Consider the following 406-nt stretch of genomic DNA (forward strand, 5'->3'; position numbering starts at 1 on the left):
ATGGACATCAGAGGGCTCTCGGGAGAAGTGTGATGAGCGATGAAGGCGCACGTGACGTTCCTGTCACGAGCGTAACGACGGAAATTGTGGAAACTATGAGTGGAACGAGCGGAGAGAGCAGTCCGACGGAACGGACTGGGCTAGAACGAGACGAGAAGATTAAGGGCTCTACGGTGAGGCCCGCACGAGACGGAGTGGTCGCTGAGGTAACAACGGAACGTTCCTCTGCGACGCTGAACTGGGAAAACGAAAAGAGGGCACGTTCTGAGTTGGTACAGGACGTCAGTAAGGGAGCAACGGAACGCCCCGAGACTGCGTCAGACGCCAAGAACGAGTGTCTAGAGATAAAGGGCTCTATCGAGAAGCCCGTACGAGAGAGAGTGGTCGCTGAGGAAACAACGGAACG

The sequence above is a fragment of the Phytophthora infestans genome, genomic scaffold, assembly GCF_000142945.1.
Source record: "Phytophthora infestans T30-4 supercont1.60 genomic scaffold, whole genome shotgun sequence".
Classification (NCBI taxonomy): domain Eukaryota; phylum Oomycota; class Peronosporomycetes; order Peronosporales; family Peronosporaceae; genus Phytophthora; species Phytophthora infestans.